Source organism: Egretta garzetta, unplaced genomic scaffold, assembly GCF_000687185.1.
Source record: "Egretta garzetta isolate BGI_Z169 unplaced genomic scaffold, ASM68718v1 scaffold108, whole genome shotgun sequence".
NCBI classification, from domain to species: domain Eukaryota; kingdom Metazoa; phylum Chordata; class Aves; order Pelecaniformes; family Ardeidae; genus Egretta; species Egretta garzetta.
Window position 1 is genome coordinate 2,488,246 of NW_009260614.1, and position 19,237 is coordinate 2,507,482.

Genomic DNA, 19,237 nt, shown 5'->3' on the forward strand with positions numbered 1-19,237 from the left:
GCTCATCAGCTGCTCATTTGCAGGAAGGTGCATTTCAAGTCTTACTTAAAGGTAAAAGCATAAATAAGGTGTTCAGATGGCCTTCTGACAACTTGAAAATTTTATTTTAAAGTAATGTTTAACATATGTTGCACTCATGAGTTTGTACCTAATCCTGCAATGAGCTACATATACGTGGAACAGTTGTCCATAACTAGCCTCATTACAATTCAATTAGGTCCATTTGCAGAGTGCATTGCAGGACTGGGCCCTTAGGGATTTGTTATGTTTCCTGGAGCTTATTAAATTGCTGGATGTCTTCAACAAGGCAACAGCTCTGCATCCAAATCATAACTTACTCCTCTTTGCCTGGTTAGTACTAGCCACCTGTTAGCTGTTATTTTTGCACTAGACACTTTAATTTAGATAAGCTTTCCCCATTTTTATCATAACCTGGCTCTTTAACACCAATCCCCTGATTAAACACCACAAAAGGCTCTCTGCTCCAAGATGAAGTAATACTCAACTGGCATGCCAATGCTAAATTATGCCAGAGGACATCCATGCCCCTCAGGTACTTGCCAAGCATTACTTAAATTCTAGAGAAGCTACAAAACCTAATTCACAAGCTCAGGTTTTGTGTTGTGTTTTTTTGTTTTTAAAAAAAACCAAACCCTAAGCTATCCGCTACAAAACAATGCCATTTAGCAGAGACTTTTTTCTATCCAGTGATGTGGATGTTGCCAAGCCATAACAAGCCTGTTCGCACGCAATTCAGAAACACCTGACATTTCCCCCTAGAAGTGCATTCATTGGATGCAGGTAGCTGAGCTAGTTTGATGTGCTTGCTTGCCCTGCAAAGTATGTACTCCACAGAACAAAAGAACGGTGTGTTATGGAATCACAGAATAACTCAAGTCGGAAGGGACCCATGAGGATCATGGAGTCCAGCTCCCTGCTCCTCATAGGACTACATAAAACTAAACCATACGACTAAGAGTGTCATCGTCATCGAGACACTCCTTGAACTCTGAGGGGCTTGGTGCCATGGCCATTTCCCTTGGGAGTCTGTTTCCAGTGACTGATCACCCTCTCAGTGAAGAGCCTCTTCCTAACATCCAATCTGACGCAGCTTCATTCCATTCCCTCATGTCCTGTTGCTGGTCACCAGAGAGAGGAGATCAGCACCTCCCCATCTGCTGCCCCCCGTGAGGATGTTGCAGCCTTCTCTTCCCCAAGCTGCACAAACCCAGGGACCTCAGCTGCTCCTTGATAGTCTCGCCCTAAATTAGCTTACACTCCCACTTCAGGAGCCTTGCACTGCTGTTTAGAGGCAAAGCCACAGACTGGACAAACATTTGTTTGCAGTTCCTGAGCTAACCACAGCCCAGGGCTGGACCTCCCCAAAACCACGTGCTATCAGCTACTGCCCTGTTTGTTAAAAGAAGCGCGAGGAATTAGCACATCAGAGTAACACGGAATCCTTTTCTCTGAGGGGTAAATTTTTTTCTTTATTAATAAATGCAAGTAAAACTTCAGTCAGAGATAAATTATCACAAGGGAAGAAAGTGGAAAAGGTTTATTTTGTCAAGGAATGACTGAAGTTGAGCAGACACAAGTAGCAATTTTTCTACTGTATTTCTCCCTCCCCACTCATTCTCAGCAGCCTAGCTATTTCCACCCAGCCTCTGAAGTGCATACTAGAAAAGCAGCAGACAAACTTGCAAAAAAACAAGAGAAAGGTTCAGTGGATCAAATGCAGAAAGACAACTCAGGCACAATCTCCAAATAGGAAATAGTGAAATGCACAATTTGAGAATTGCCTCCGGGCGCCAAAAGCTGCTCGCAGTAGGGTGGTTTCCAAGCAGGGCTCCACAGGTTACAGTCATGATCAATGGGAAACAAGGGTCACACAGGTGCTTTTATGGCGAAATGGCAGCAATAGCACATCCTCCTCCTTTGTAATCTTATTCTGATGTGGGAGCTAGAGCTCCTCAGAAAACTTGCATCAAAGACATCCTAAAAACAGGGTCTGTTGTTTTGACCATCTCATTTCCTCAGACTTTGATCATAGAATCATAAAACTATTTAGGTTGGAAAAGACCTTTAAGATCATCAAGTCCAACCAATAACCTAGCAAAGCCAAGTCCACCACTAAACCTTGTCCCTAATCACCCCATCTACCTTTCTTTTAAATCCCTCCAGGGATGGGGACTTGAGCCCTTCCCTGGGCAGCCCCTTCCAGTGCCTGATAGCCCTTGCAGGGAAGGAATTTTTCCCAATGTCTAATGTAAACCTGCCCTGGCACAACTTGAGGCTGTTTCCTCTCATCCCATCACCCATTCCCTGGGAGCAGTGCCTGCCCAGCTTCCTTGCCCTTCTCTGGACATGCTCCAGCCCCTCCACGTCCTTCTGGGAGTGAGGGGCCCAACCCTGACCCCAGCATTCAAGGGGCGGCCTTACCAGTGCCCAGCACAGGGGCACGGTCACTGCCCTGCTCCTGCTGGCCACACCACTCCTGATACAAGCCAGGATACTCTTGGCCCTCTTGGCCACACTGCTGGCTCATATTCAGCTGCCTGTCGACCAACACCCCCACATCCTTTTCCGCCGGGCAGCTTTCCAGCCACTCTTCCCCATGCCTGGAGCACTGCATGGGGTTGTTGTGACCCCAGTGCAGGACCCGGCACTTAATCAATGTAGAGCACACCACAGAAAACATGAGATTTCCTGAGACAAAATGGTTTCATCTGCTGTTACACTAGTAACACCACACAAATACCTAAATACAACTAGTGCGAATGTCATATGTCCCCCCACATGAAAAAGTGAAGGCCCAGTCTTTTAGCTTCAATTTTAAAAGGCTGTTCTCGTAAGAGGCATTTGTCATTTCTGTTGCACTGCAGTAGTTTGATACTTTGCTTTTCAGAATTAAAGTAACTCCACTGCTAACAGTTTCAACAATCCAGCACCAGAGGATGACAGCAGTACTGACACCATGTAAGAGTATAAGGGACATGAAATGAGATGTTGCAAAATGAAGTTTAGACATGCTTAAGCAGCTGAAGCAGCAGTTAATATTTGCTTTCTTTCCAGTCCAAAAGGAAGCAGTTTTATTACAGGACAAGCTATCCTACACACTCAAACCTCATCACTCTCAACTCTAAGAGAGGCTGCCGCTCTCCTGCCCCATGGGGCGTGTTGCCCCATACAGCAAAGCTGAAGTCAGAAAGCAAACACAATCAACTTGGAAATGCAGCATTTACAGTCACCTCAGATGAAAATCAGATTTTTCCAGGCATCAGCGATTAGCCTTCTTTTGTGGTAATAGACAGAGGGCATCCCCTCCTCACCTTTCTCAGGCCTGTCCTAAGCCCCAGGCACAAGCTCCAGCCTCTCCCAAACATGGCATTTTCTTAAATACTTGCACTAACACTCCAAAAAAGCCAGCTCTTGCACCATTCAGCTCAACCTCATTCAGCCCCCACCCCAACACATGCACAACTGCCCAAATCTTGCTCCTCCATTTGCAACAGGGCTTCCCTGCACCCACTGCTTTGGCAGCTCCTGTTCCCCAAGGCACAGCTCCAGCCCTTTGCATGCAAAAGGGCTTTGTTTGCCAGCCCCTGACCTCCAGGCTGCATGGAAATCCTCAGCAATCACCCCCAAAATCCCACTGGCAAACCTGGGCCACCCAGACCCCCACTCTACCCCCCAAATGAAACTACCCCCAAATGCACACATACAACCTCCGGTTGCATGGGGGGACAGGGCTTAGCCAACTGCTGCTGCGAGTGCTCTCAGCCCTGTCCCACTGCCCTCCTTCCTTTCTCTTCCTGCCTACGCTGTGGCTGCATCAAGTATTTCACAGGGCTCCCAGGGAAGCGAGACCCTGGGGAAAGGGAGGTGGTAGGAAGTGAATCTGGAAAATGCTTTAGAGGAGGAAAAATAACAAAGTGACTGCCAAAAGTTGTTTACAGCCTACACGAGAGCTGGAGAGAAGCTGAAGAGGTGTTGCAGATAGGAGTTACTTTTACCCAAGGAACACTTTTATAGCACAGAAAAGCATCACAAAGGTTTCAAAGCTGCCATGAAAGCAACTTATGGCAGCACCTCAGAGCACTGATCAGATACCCATCTATTAGATGCAAAGGAAGTAAACCGCCAAGCTTTCAAGATGAAGCGCTGTCTGGCATTAGCTTCATGAATGCAAAAGGCCATAAGGGAGCAAAAAGTAGCAAGCAAGCCTAGCACAACCCAAACCCAGCGCCCTAATCCAGAACTCGCCACCCAACCGGGTGTGGCATGGCATAGATCACGGCTTACAACAGGAGAGAGGCTGGCCCAAGAAAAACTTGAGGAGACCAGGATGAAAAACCCCAATGCGCAAATGTCTGTAGAGAGATTACTTTGCCTCTGTCTCTTTTCCTACAGGGGGTAGAACACCGCCCAGTGCCTGAAAGGGCAGGTACAGACCCCAGAATTTTTTTTTGTTTGTTTTAGTTTTTTTTCTCTCTTCTAAATAATCTTCCTGACAATCTCCAGGGAGATTTGGAGGCCCTGACTCCCCACCAGCACAAGCAAAAGACAGCAACATACCACAAAATGTTTGTTGTCCTGGGTTGTGGTTTTAGCCTCAGGAAGATTTCTTTAAGGAATGAACTAAAATGGAAGTCATTGTAATGTCAAATAGCACCAAAAAAAAATACCCTCACAATCCCATCTTTTTTTGGTATCCCTGTGACAGCATCCACACACACCTTATGTTTACAGCCTATTACTTTCTGATGGTTGTTCTCTACTTGCTTACACTACAGCTTTGGATCTCAGGAAAAGTGGAATGTTGATACTGAATGTGAAAGAGAAATTCATCTGTGTGATGAGAGTAGTGAGCTGGCGTAGAAGCTGTCAAACCAAGGAAGTGTCTTACAACTGCCATAGTATAATGAAAATATTCTTTAAAACTGTGACAACTGCAGAGCAAGACAGAAAATGAAACTGGAGACTGTACTCTGTGTGTGAGCACATCAGCCTCTGCTCTGGACTGTACAGACAGTTTGAGTGGGGACAAGCCCTATTTCCAAAATGCTGCATCAACAGTAAAAAGGGGCAGGCAGACCATTTTGCTTCCTACTTCCCCTGTGCCAAAGAAAGTAATTATTGCAGTACTATTTTGGAGGAGACAAGCAGGAACTGCCAGGATCCCATGTGCAAGCAGCTCCTTGCAAAGGATCAGCCTCAGACGCTGTCTTCCCTCTGCAGTGCACAAGGCTCCAGCAGGGGCAGGATGGATGGAGCCTCGCACACATTCAGAGCTGCACAAAGCCAAGCAAATGCAGGTTAGGTAGGAGGAGGCCTCAGCTCATTTGAAGAGAAGCTGGGGAACACCACTGTCCAGCCCAGCGCACAATGTCAGGCTTTTAGAGAATGCAGTCTATATCCTTTTTAGGAATCAAAATAAAGATGCACATGAAGCTGAATGCAGAGTCCATATGTACTTGAACTTGTGCATCTGACTGTCAAACAACAAAAGACTTTCTTTACAGAGAGGATTCCGTTTTGCCACAATTCCTGGAAAGCTGCTGATAATTTCAGTGAATCAGGCTTTGTCTTGTTGCAAACACTTCTTGACTCTAGGAAAGCTTAAGATTTATATGCTTTAGACACTTAGGCAGAGATTTTCACAGGTGACCAGGGAATTTGGATCTTGAGCTCTTGCCAGAAGTTTGAACATTGAAGAGTAAGCACAGGCAAGCAAATATTTGAAGTATTTAACCTCCCCCGAAGGTATCAAAGCCAAGCACCAAAGTGACTAACCACTTGCAAAAACACAAGCCTCTGATTTTGGGAGGTCACTTATGTCAGCATCGAGCAGCTATTACGAGATGAGGGAGCATTATCCAACACCTTCGCCCTAGCCTTCAGTGCTTATGAAGTCAGCAAGGCACACTGGGCCCACAGGGCAGAATACAATTAGCTTCAGGGCTTTTAATCACTGTTGTGATTTTATACGAAGTCTAAGTGCAAAGGTGGGGAAGGAGGGGCATTTAGTATGGCTGTTTTGAGGCCAGAGAAAATACGAGATTACAGTCAAGAGTGGAAAATTGGTATTATCAAATCAATACTGTACAATAAATATAGTAAGTGCGTCAATCCAATTAGCTGAGTGGAGTAAGATGAATGTGGGGGATACTAGTGAAGCAGAGACTAAATTTAAAGGTACCCAAAAGAGAGGGGCAGTGAAAACAATATTCTAAAACAATGGGGCTTTGGTCACTATGTGCAGTTTGAAAACTTCACCTGAGCACAGATGTTGTCTCGGCACTTTTGGAGCTTGTATCCCAGACAGAGCGAACAGGGACAAAAGTGAAAGTTCTTCCACAAGTGAAAACACAATAATGCCAAAATTTTGCAGGCGAAGCTTGTTAAGCTGTTTGCTAAATACCATTGCACTGTAATACACTGAAAAGAAAGAAAACTATCATTGTAAAGATCTAGCTGTATGCAGAAGCTTATTAACTTGTACCACAGCCCACATGTCCTCAGTGAATACTCAAGCAGTTAGTTCTAGAAAAGAACTATGAAAATAATGGGGAGGAGGCGGCGGCCAGGCTAAGAAAAGAACTAGCAGCCAAGGAGGAATAGGTATTTTAGACAGTTACCAACATTTAAAGCAGAGAACTAAGCTAAATTGTATCAGTCCGTGGGTATCTGTTTGCACTGCACCATGAGTCAATGGCCATTATACACACAAGAGGAACAGAAAAGCAGCCTGCTAAGCATTAATTTCAACTAAGCACTCCAGTAAAAAAGAAAACTCCTCTCCCTGAATGTTTAAGGAGAAGCTAATGAAGACTGACTTATGCATGCATTTATTAAAATTTTCTCAGCACTGAGCATTTCAGCTTTTAAGTTTCGTGTGCAGCTTGAAAGCAAGGCAGAAGCCAAACTGTTAGGAAGAACACCATCTCTTTAGAGGATTAGGAATTAAGTTAACTGCACATTAGAGATAAAATAGTGGAGTGCTTGTCTTTATTCTTAATAATAAACCATAAGGCATTGAGCTACACAGCACGATTAACTTCTTTCAACTTCTCACTATTACTGCTGAGACAGCAACATGGTAGCTTCACAGAAACATTAAAAAATACAGAGTGATTAAGTGAAAATTAAGTGAATTTAGGGCAGGCAAAAAACGTTACATAGCAACCCAGAAGAGGTAAGTCTTTTGTTCACATCAAGAGCAGCCTGAACACCAGTAGCCTTAGAATGAGTTCCTCGAAAACAAAAGTCATTCATGGTTTGAAGTAACCAGCTCCAGGGATTGACATATTATTCTGCATCCCTCCTCTCCTTCCTAACTTATGATTCATCTGGCTACTTGGTCTCTAGAATAAGAACACTGCTAATGATACCTACCAAGCTGGTGAAAAGGATGAACTTGGGAAACCACAGCTAAGGTCTCCCATCGTCCTTTACCAGCTCCATGCAGTCTTGAACTTCTTTTTTCTTTTACTGAGTACCCCATTTACAAAACTCCTCTTACAAACATGACCAGAAGAAAAAAAAAAAAAAATCCCAAACAGCCAAAACCCATTTAAGTCTGTGAGATGCAGAGATACTAAACACACAGGGACCATTTTGATCATTAAACAATCAGCCCAACACATACCACAAAGATATCAGCAAGACCCAAGACTTACCAAGACTCCTGGGAATAAAAACACTCTCCACAAGACAGACAAAGTTCCATCTTCAACACATAACTGCAAGTCTTCAACTATTCTCTGTGGGTCAATGAAATACTAAATTTACTCACTTGTACCCCAACCTGGCTTAGGATAACTGCAGTAAAAGGACCAGAGCAAACCCCCTAGTCCTCCTCTTCCTCCAAGCTTCAGGTGCAGCTGTAGCCTATGAGCAAACACCTGCATACTTTCTCCCATATTATCACTTCCCACCTGTAGGAGAAGCTCACCTGAAAGGTAGGCAAAGCTACTAATTTGAGCATCCATCATATTCCACCTTAAAGTGTTCCCTTACTGCCTGAAAAAGCTGAGCAGCACTTAAACCACTGAAAAACTCTGCCTCCAAAGCCCATCCTGTTAAGGCAAAGCTGTATCCTTGTCTTTGCACAGTCTTGGTTGTTTCATACCCAGTTAGCGAGACATCTTTTCCTGTGTTACACAGAGTCTAGCCCAGGTGACTCAGATCCAAGACTAAGCAAATCTAAACAAGCAAATGGCTCCCTAGGGAACAGCTCAAGTCATGATGGAACAACATGCAGCAGCTGCTTTGAGGTGAAGCACCCTTCTGGTGCAGTAGAGAACAACTTCCCTTCATGTCTTACTTCTGCAGCTACGTGAGGTTCTAAGCAAAGTATCAAAGCCCTTCCAGCTAGATGGTGGAAGCCATGCCTTGGCCAAGCATAGAAGTCTCACTAAGTATTTGGAGCTTTGTGGTGGCCTGTAGGCATTACAACTCAGCTGCAAACAGAGCTCAGTACCACATGCACACATTCAGTGTGCCGGGCTGTGCCCTGAGGCGTTTTGCCACCTAAGCACATAAGGCAGAATTAGAGCTGCTGAAATTTTTCCAAGAAAACACTGGAAAAAGGCAATGAACCAAAATGAAAATGCTTCCTGGAAATGTACTAGCTTCCAACAACAGGGGCAAGTTTCCCCATATACTCTCCTAGTAGGCTACAGGGATTTCACAACATCACAGGCAGAGCAGACACATAAATTAACTGAAAGGGCTTTTGGTTTTAACTGCTGCAGGATCACCTCGTATCTACTGAAGTTGGCAGTACTTCCAAATTTGTGGTCTGTGCACCCCTCAGGGCAAATATGGGAAGCGAGCCTTTGGTCAGATTTCAAAGGAAATTATCTTCATTAGCAACGGCTTTGGGTTCCTCTGGACTGATACATGTCAGTATTTTGGGAACCTGAAAGTCTGGTTACTGCAAAGACCCAGTTCTTGACCTAGTAGCCCTGAGAAACTCGGCTTGCTCTGGAATATGCACAGCAAAATTGGGATTCACAGAGAGCTGAACTCTACTTCCTGAAGCTGATATGGTCCAGCTTTCTGTTTGCTCTGTTGGCAAACAATCTCAGACCGTGGCTGCACTGGGGCCTGAGAAACCATTACTTCATTTTGGGTAGAACATTTCAAAATGACATTTCCTGTTTTGTCTTTTAAAGTTATCAAGAGAGTTTTTTTCTCCACATAGAAGAGTGAATTTTATTGTTTATTGTTTTCATAGATCTACAGGATGGAGATAAAATACAATGTATAATATGCATGGAGAAGTTTGGAAAATTACGCTTACTTTGATACAGGGTAAACTATGTAAGCCTGTGAGTCTCTGCCTGAACTGAAAAGACAATACAGAGCTCCATAATCCCAACTGGTGCCACTGCCAGACAGCCTGTTCCCTTCGTGTTCCACATGTGGAATAAAAATGCAACAGCTTTACTGAGTGAATCCAAATAGGCGATTTTGCAACAACTTTTCCAGCAACATCTCCAATAATTTTTTCATACCTGTGGCAAATTTAGGAACTCCTGGGATTTTTCTGACACTCAGCAGCAAAACAGTTTATTATTATTTTCAATGGGTCTTCAGCTACCTACAGGAAGAAAAGATACACAAGTATCATCAGCCCTTTAACCTGTCTTTGCACCACTTGCAGGTTCAGAAATTCATATAAACTCCATTTTATTTTGGAACCAAGTGTTCTGTTATTTACAAATTATTCCCATTCATTTCCTTTTAGACCTCCTGTTCATCTCCCCATTAGACAATTCTCCATCCCTTCCTCAAAAGCATAAATATCATCATAAAACATCCTCTCCCAGGCTAATGTTAAAGCACTGCTTTTATAACCATCAGCTATTTTTATAGGCTACCAAAGCCATAGTTGCCAATATGTAACCCATTCAAAGAATTCATCAGAATTTCTTAAAGACAGCCACATGCCAAAAAGAAAACAGCAAACTGACCTTCCTTTATAAGAGCCAAAACTCAAATCTAGTGTTCTAGATAAAAGCAAATCCTACAGTCTTACATTTAACCACCATATTTTGCCTTTTGCCCCCCCAATACACGTATTTGTGAGGGTCTTTTTCCTGTCTTGGTGAGTTAAGCATGCAATATGACAGTCTTTCACTGCAATTTCACTGATGGGATGTGTTTAAAATAAAAATCAAAAGCATGAATCACTGACAAGTGTAGTGTTGCAGAGCTGTCGTCTTATTTTTCAGTTGGATTCCCAGGTTTAGCAAAGTGCTTAGCACACACACCAAAATGCTGCAGGCATTCATATGCAAGGTAATTTGGAAGTGAAAGTCAAGGACATTCATGATTTCACCCCTCAGTGACAGGCAAATTCAGTCCTGCACATTAGGGTAGAACTAAAGTTGTCAAAGGTCCAGTTTGATCCCACAGTGGTCTAGATACGAGAATGTCATGGAAACTCATGTGAATGATCAATTAGAGAGCAATCCAACTACTCTATGCTAGATTCACTGGAGCTAGACTGTTCTCTGTTTTATCAAACAGTCTTGGTGCCATTCAGGGCAAAGCTTACTAAGTCCAAGCTATGGAGACAGGGAGCAAGTTCACTTGACTCCAAGTAAATGGAGTTTAGAATTAGCAGCAATATAAAGCTATTGCAGTCATTACAGAATAATTCTTAAAATCCAATGCCCACTTTGACTGTAATCCCTCCAAATTCAAGTCAACCTAAAGATAAAACTAAATAATCTGCCAGAACAGACTTACTGCATTGCTAATAGGTATTAGAAAAATATAACTGGGAGAAAAAAATAATTAAAAAAACCACCATGATGAAGCTTCTCATAGAGAATTTCTAATAATAGATTTAAAAGCTCTTTACAGGAGGAAAGGGAGGGGGGGAGAGTCATCTCACAGAGAAAGAAACAGAGGCACAGATTCTCAATATGACTTTCTTAAGACTCCCCAGCAGGCTAGAAAAGAAATCAAACCTAAAGCGTCTAGTCCTTTGCTTTGAAATACAGTTTTAGAACACGCTACAGAACAACACACATTTGATTTACCTCCATGCAACTGGAATGAGAACAAATTTTCACCCCAATGCTACATAGTCTGGCTGTATCCCCATGTTACCAAAGCTCATAAATCCCACTATCACACTAAACATGTGCGATGCTGGGGTGCACACACTTCCAGTTCAAAAACCCTTCTGGAGGTGCTGCTTCTTACACCCACGGTGGAGGATTCGGCCCATCCTGGTTCAGAAATGGAGTGACCACTGGAGACTTCTGAATTCGACATAAAAGTGGAAAATTAAGCAGGCTATTAGGGAAGAGGCAACAAGTTGAATACAGGTGACAAAAAATCTGGAAAAAGATAAAGGAGTTGCTGGGGGTTTCCATCCCCTTCCTGAACAGGCTTTTTTCTTCTTTTTTTCCATCTCGTCCTTCCTGAGGGTGCCAGGGCCCCAGACTGAGGGACAATGTCAGAGATGCTGGCAGAAAAAGAAAGGTGTTTACTGCCTCGCTTGATGGCAAGTAAATAAATACGCTGCAAAAGCCCAGTCTATCCTACCTGCTCCTTTTCCTACTTCATCTTTCCATCGTCGCAGGCAACACATGAACTAGTGCATTTTTTTTCCAGCCTTTACTTCAACTTGCTGCATTCTTCAAGATGTTTCTCAAGGTGCCATTATAAAAATAACTCCCAGCCTAGACTTTTCTTATCCTAACACCTTGCAGGTCTAAAATCAGAAGCGGGGGCTGCTTAGATTTGCGGCGAGCGAGAGGCATAGCCGCCTGGGGGCCCCCGGCTGCCGCGTCTCTGTGGCCCCGCACCTGAGCTTCCGGCAGGCAGGATCCGTTCGAGGGTTAAAAAAAAAAAAAACAACAAACAACTCGCCCACACTGCCCTCTGCAGCTCGATTCCCTTCCCGGCGGTGCCTGCACGAACAAAAGGGTCACACTGAGAGGAAGAAAAATATCGAGGAGTCCAGAGAGGTCTTTCCAGTCAGGACACACTGGTCAGAGCAGACCCACATCATTCTCCAGGACATCAACGCCTCACAGGCCTGGCCGCCTCAGGACCAACGCGGGGTCTGCCGTGTGCATCCAACAAGAATCTCTCATTTTTCTCATTAAAAAAGATGCCAACTTAAGGCAACATGAAGTCGTACCAAAGATGATCAATCAGTTTCTGGAAGCACATCACTGGCTAGATGCATTTCTGCCCCACACCAATGCAGCATGGCATGGTACCACCAGAACAGACGCCAGTGAGCTGGGCCTGGAGGCTCAGGCGCAGACACGCCTACCCACCCTGACTGTATTTTGCTAAATAGATGCTTCAAAGAAATAGATTAATATATTCCTGTAGTATCCTGTGATGTATTTACTGCTGAAAAGCTCCAGATGCTCTGTAAACCTCAATAATATAGTTAAGTGGGAAATGAGTAATTTAAAACCATAATGACTATCACAGCATGACTCCACTGACAACAAACCACAACGATAACACTGCAAGGTGGATGATACATGTTCATCAGGGCTGTTGGCCCCGTCAAACCCTGCCTTCTGGCTGAGTGCCTGCAGTACTCCCTGCCCTGTGCTGCTGAAGGGAGCCCAGCGTGGGGCAGCCACGGGGGGCTGAGCTGCTCCTGCCCTCCCCAGGCCATGTGGGTGCAAGCCGCCATCTCCTCGACACCATGCTCCGCCCCACTCCTGCTGACCCACCTTGCTGCTTGACTTCGTGCAAACCACTTTTGTGACTCCCAGGTGAGCAGAGCCGGGCACCCAGATTTTGGCTGTGAGGAGGTTGGGCCACCCCGTTCGAAGCAGAGTGGTGGTGTTCCCAGTCAGACCAGCAGGCTTGGTGGGGCTCGCACCACAGGGGCACTGGGAGCAGAACATATGCTGGGCTGCCACCCTTTCCAAGGGGACTGGGCCCTGATTCAACACCGGCCAGACCATGCCTATGGGAACAAAGTAATTTTGAGGTGCTTGCTGTGGCTTGTCTGGGCAGGTGGGTCTGGCCTTCTGGTGGGAAGAGACATGAAGGCTTCACCAGGCCCACTTTGGCCCTCAGCCTAGCCAAAAAGGAGCTGGGGCCATGTGGCGCCTGCTCCTCTGGCCCTGCTCAAGGAAATGCCACTCAAGGCAGGCAGCCCCCCATGAGAGCCAGGAAGGCTTTGACAGCATCAGGGAATTGCTAGCTCTCACTGAAGTGGCAAAGGCAACTAGGGTAGAAAAGGAAAGAAAAAACAGGGCCAAGTTTTCTGCTGATGTGAAGCAGACAGCTCTGATGATTGTAAATAAACCGTTTTAATTTATGCCCCTAGAAAATTTGGCATTAATTTTTTTCCCCATCTCCAAATGAAGCAATTCTCTTGTTTAGTCCTCGGCTAATCTTTGCAAAAGCCAGGTAATGGAATAAAACACAGACTAATGTCCTCAGTAAAGGCTGAGGCTTTGAGGAGCTGACATAGACTAACTCATACCGTACATACTATGTGCTATAAAGAAGCATCTTTTATTCCCTTAACATAAGCAATGTGCTTTGTTGCTAGACTGTAGCACCATGCAATGTAAGCATAACTCTCCAAAACATGATTGCCTTTATCTAGCTGAATGCTAGTATGGACCACTTCTAAATGCGATAAAGCAAGGTCACTCCTTAGTCAACCTGATCCCTGCCCGCCACAGCACCGCTGAGATTTCTGTCATTTATGCAGAGGAACAGGAGAGCTCCTCACAGATCAGACTCTTATAAAAATAATTTACAGTTACATTCACCCTGCATGGAACAGCATAGCCGTTCCGTCAGCCTACACATATTTCAGTCTCTCTTTAACTACCCTCTTGTGGTATGGCTGAAGAACGACAGCCTTTTCTAACAGGCTAAAATAAATCCAGCCCTACTTGGCCGTTCTAGTATTAACTGAGACAAAACTTTCCTTTTGGAGGGCAAGCAGCTGGTGGTTGTTTTAGAGGTTTTCTTTTTTCTTTAATCAAATGAGCTCCAAACACATCATGTTTTTCACCTGAAACACTGAGGCCCTTCAAAAATAGGGACTACTGAAAATCCCGGGAAATTGGGGTTGCACTTTAGTTGTCTTTAAAAGAATAAAAATGATAATCTAGTTTCCAGGCTTTTGATGCTAATGCAATCTCTGCTGTATCAAAAAAACCCCAACCCACCATTGATTCAATGGAAATAGTTAAGGGCTTTGGAGATGCAAAGCAGAAGATGCATGTCATCAACATACGGTACTATTGTATATTTTATAGTCTCTGTTTAATCAGTTGATTAAGTTCTCACTTAATTATTTTCTTGTCTTGAAACAAAGATGATTGTACTGGGGGTGGATGGCTAGGTTCCTAGGGCAAGTTTTTCTGTAGAGAAACATACCATAAAAACAGCTAAGAAAAATGCTACCCTCTTAGTGAGTTTCAATACTGAGCAATAGTGATGATTAAACACACCACAGTAGGTAGTAAAATGCAATGTATCTGCCTTCAATAACCAGAATGACCACAGGCCTTATCAACTTATGTCAGTACTCAAGGTACTTAAATTATCAATAAATAAGTAAACCCATTCTTTCATGGAGATTATTTTAGCAAATTAGCACCTCAGGAAGTTGTTAACATGGCTGAGGGTTAAAAGTGCTTTGTAAAGACAAAACAGCAACCCAGAAATTCCTTATCTCCTACCACTGCTGACTCTGCAATTCATCCCATTCAGGTTTTTTTTTTTTTTGTTGTGTGGTGACTAAGGCACTAACCTAGTTCCCCTGGCAGACTCCTAGGATGACTCAGGCAGTAGGTGGCTGGTATTACACTGGTGACTCCAAGTTTTGTGCTCCTGACTGCACATTTCCCTTTTATAAAATGGGGATAATGGTATAGTGAAGTCTGTATTACCAGACCAGCAGAGGAAACATCAAATACAGTGATCACAATCTACAGGAAAGGCATCGGCAGAAACCAGCAAAAAAGGACGCATGAGATTGTAGGGTCCCCTCATGATTTCATACTCTGCTCTTTGCTATACACAGCTTTATGCCTGTAACATTGTGCCTGACATTGTGTGCATTTTGATGTATATAAATACATGTGTGCCTGTATGTAGACAAACAATGCACAAATGAGGAGGATATTCTTTATGAACAGGAAACATCTTTGGGCTAAAATTATTTTAGTTGCAAGATACCTATGGAAAAATAAATGTGTCCTCCCCCGACACCCCCCAAACACACAGCAGGCAGAGAGGGACCATGCTGGAAACTGCCAACTATACAGTAAGCACCCGGAGGCGTTGCCAGCTGGGAACTTCCACCTTGCCAGTGGCCATAAGCAGTCTAAACCCCTCCCAAGATTGAGACAGGGTGCAGGGAGAACAGAGTCTGCCCTCACCTGCAGCTTTGTTTCTTCTTGGCTAGCAAAAATCTTGAGTCTTTTGTAGAGGTTTCCATGGCTAATTCACCGAGGCCTTCAGTTTTCCCTCTGGTCTCTAGTACTACCAAAGGTTTTTTTTGTATTATAGCAGCACTGAGAAATGCTCATTTGCCCCGACCAAGGACACCAAGCACAGTGCAATCACATAGTAAGAGACAGACTGTGTCCCAAAGAGCTTCACATAAGGAATGGCCAGGATTGGTACTTTACAGTGCAAAGGAAGGAAGGAGGATCTGACGAGACTGTAAAATCAACAAGGTAGGAAGTAGTCCCACTGCTCATTTGCATGTACTTCTCTGAACCAGCTAAATTAGAGGCTAGTCTTGATCTGGAGTTAGGGAAAAGTCACCTTCAAAAGGCAATTCAGGCCATTTAAGTTGTGATCCTGCTCCAAATCGCCCTCTGAAGCTATGGATGAGTATGCCTCCAAAGATGGCGGCTGGAGTCCAAAGCAGCAAGTTGGTTTATCCAGGTGAGACTTAACCAAGTCACTGTGGGAATAACAAAACCCTGGGTAATTTGAGTCTTTGGTCATTATTTGAACCACAGCTTGCTCTTCTTTCTTGTCAGAAACAGCAGCAGTAAGCCCCGTAGCTCCTCTGTAAATGGAATATAACCAACGGTCTGTTACCTTGTTCCAGTGCCCCAGGTGGCTTTCAGCAGAGGTCACCTGCATGTGTGAAGCAGTAGTTAAGAGTTCAAATTATCAAGAATCACGCTAAATATTTACTTAAGGCACAGCCACAGCAAATGAAAATACTTTCAGTAAAATCCTCCCCAACCTCCATTTGCCTATCTTCCAGTCTAGCAAGGACTACAAATTTTCATGAGCTCATACAGACAGAGGTAAAAAGGAACAAAAATATACAGTGTCTATGGCTCTCAGAAAAAAATTGTCTGCAGTGTTTATTGCTGCCTATAATAGATTTACCTATCATATGCCATGAAAGAGAACACGACTGGCAAAAAGGCAGGAGAGTATCAGTAAACTATGAATAGCAGAAAATTAAAGAAGGGACAAAGCGTGGCATGAAATGAACACTGCATCAGGAAACAAATGTTATGGCTCCTTTCAAAGAACCAGTTTGAATACGCTGCTTTAGTTGTCATCTCAACAGGTGATAGGAAGCTGCTAAGTAGAAAACTAGTTGCAGTGTGGGAAGGGGGGAGCTTTGAAGCACAAAGCAAAGGTCTTAGGTGTTGTAAGCGTAGTAGCTCAGGATTTTCTATGATCCAAATCTCTCACCCCATACAGAATACCCTTATGACTTGATTCATTCCTACAGGTGGTATTTGGCATGGTCTTTAAACGACCTTCATTTCTTAAATACTAGTGATTCAAAAATAGAAGATTTAAGACAAATGCCTTGAATGGAAAACCCTGCTAAAAAGATTAAATTGTCTCTACCTGCAAGCTAATGTCCCTATATCAAACTTTTGAAAAGCAAGGAATGCATCTGAAAAAGTTTAAAAGCATTAAAAATCTTGTTTCATCTCTTACTGTACCTTTCAGGCATATTCCTCTGAGCATCACCACTCTTCTAAGAGAAGACCTGACACCCAGATCTTCAAAGGCGTATAGCCACTTAAACTGTATTGACTTCAAAGGGAACAAAATGCCTCAATGCTTTCTGGGACTCTGGGAGTGAGGGTTCATTGGTTTGATTGGGAATTAAGGATCATCAGCAGGAGTATGCTTGGCACCCGAGAGGACAAGGATCTGTGTAATCAGGTACCACACTTCTTCCCCCTGAAGAAACCAACAAAGCTGTTGGGACTCCTGTTACAATGCTCGGAGATGAGCCTGAAAGATGATGCTCTCATTAGACCCTCTCTCAGGGAGCCCCTCACACTGTGTCTGTGCAAGCTTGATCTGACAGTTTTCATCCTTCTACAGCCATTTATAACTGGTTTCCTTCAGAAACTTGGAAGGTTTTAACGATGTGTATCCAGAAGACTGAGATACAGGTTCCTTGCAGAAAAAAAAAAAAAAAAAAAAGAAAAAAGCTCTTTTTGCACATTATGCTACTATTGTACATTCTGCACAGTTCACACAAAATTGGATTTTAAAAAAGACATAGGCCTATTATTTTCTTTTAGTCACATGGTTGAAATTTAGGAAAATTTACTTTCATCCGATTTACATGGGAATAAGAGAAGAATACAGACAGAAGTGCTACAGGGATGAAGAAAGAAACAAACCCAAACTTGAATATATGGCTGCATACATTTAATTGCTTACCAAAACGATTATTGAGGAAGAACAAAGACTTCCTAAGTCTTGCTCAAGAAAGCAAATTTCAGTGTCCCAAGTTATCTCTGCCAAAGTAACTTGGATAAAGGCTTTGAAGTGTTGCAACAAGCTTGTAGCAAAAATACCCCAAAAAAACCCACCCCAAACTAAAAACCCTCCTGGAAATCGTGTATCATGAAGAGCTTTTTTTTTTTTTTTAAAACAAAACAAAACAAAACAAAACCACAAAAGGTGTACTATAAAAAACTAAAGAATTTGCAAGAAATTTGACATATTTATGTACTATGTTCATAGTAACCAATAGCCATATTCTTAGCTGATGAAAACTGGTAAAATGCCATTGGCTTGTGCAGCACTGCACAAATTCACGAAAGGGCTTGCATGCAGCCACGTACTTAAGTGTGGGACTATCCAGAAAGACCAACTGGTCAGTTAACTAAAAGCTAACTTAAGTAGGGTGTTACTATATTGTAAAGAATCTCGACAAGCCAAGGATCTGGTCTCTTTTTTGTTCCTTTTTTCCTGATTACTATAATAATTTTAATTAGATGGCTTATAAAAGCTTGCCATTTCCTTTATGCTTTTAATAGCTATTTTTTCTGAACAAAAACCCACTCTTGGGGAAAAAGTATTTCTTCCCCATAGCAATGATGGGGTACTCCACACAAAGAAGCACCTAGCAGTTTAGTTCACATTTTTTAATAACATGGCACAATTTACATTACACAAGTCTTCGCTGATGAGGAAACATGCTGAAGATTGAGAGCCGCTTCACTTTTCTTTTCACATAGGATCTAGAAAGGACTTTATTACATACAGGATAAACAGCAAAAAGGTTTGTATATAACAATCTCTTTACAATACTGAAAACTACCACTACTGTTCCAGTGTACATATTCTTCAGGGTTGGGTTTTTTTTGTATTTTTCCTTTTGTTCTTAAAAAAAAAAAAAACCACTGCACAACATCTGGAGTTCACAAAATCTGAAGCTCACAACTAAACCTTCAGTTGACTACTAAAATAGATCTCTGATCATTAGAAACAACTGTCTGTAGTTAACTTTTTTCTTTTTTTTTTTTTTGCCAAAACAGGATAACAACTTCAGATAGCACTTTAATACACTAGAAGACCAATGGAACTAATTTTATTTCATACATATATTTTACAGTCCAGTAGACAAGATATTGAATTCTCTCTGATAAAGTCATATTCTCTCCAAATATTTAGACAAGAAACTTAACGCATTATAAAAAAGTGTGTTATGAAAAGACAAGTTTTCAGAAGATTGATGCATATTTTTAAAAAGGACCACGTTCTTCATGTTATTTCACGTCTTCTGTGATTAGGGAACAACAAGGCTGACCTGTTAACTATTCACAGACTTTATTACCAACTGAAATACAATAAATTGCATTATGAAATCTGCATCGGAGTTCATTAATTAAACTACTGATCCACAGTGAAAACATATCCATCATTTAGAAAAGTATTAGCTTTCTTGTAGGATTTGTTTTAATGTAGCTAAAAATTA